Here is a 414-nt window from a genome sequence, read left to right as displayed (position 1 = left end):
GGCCCACCCCTTGGATCTGTCCATTAATTGACCACCCAAACCCTGTCTTGACCCTTCCTCACCCATCTCTTGGCCAATCCTTGGGGCCAACCCTCACCCCTTCCTCCCAGCCACCCCTTGGCCAGTTCTTGGCCATCCCTTGGCCATCCCTTGGCCAATCCTTGGCCAATCCTTGGTCACCCCTTGGATCTGTCCATTAATTGACCACCCAAACCCCACCTTGACCCTTCCTCACCCATCTCTTGGCCAATCCTTGGGGTCAACCCTCACCCCCATCCCTTGACCAATCCTTCAACCTCTTCTCTTCCTCCCACCCTCCAGTTGGACGCGGGCGTGGCCCCGCCCCACCCCACCAAGCTCCACCTTTCATCCCACCATGACCTTCGTGGAGCTGCTGGCCCGCCTGGGCGGGAT

The sequence above is a fragment of the Cariama cristata genome, unplaced genomic scaffold (genome assembly GCF_000690535.1).
Source record: "Cariama cristata isolate BGI_N322 unplaced genomic scaffold, ASM69053v1 scaffold22959, whole genome shotgun sequence".
Classification (NCBI taxonomy): domain Eukaryota; kingdom Metazoa; phylum Chordata; class Aves; order Cariamiformes; family Cariamidae; genus Cariama; species Cariama cristata.
This window is presented reverse-complemented; position numbering follows the sequence as displayed.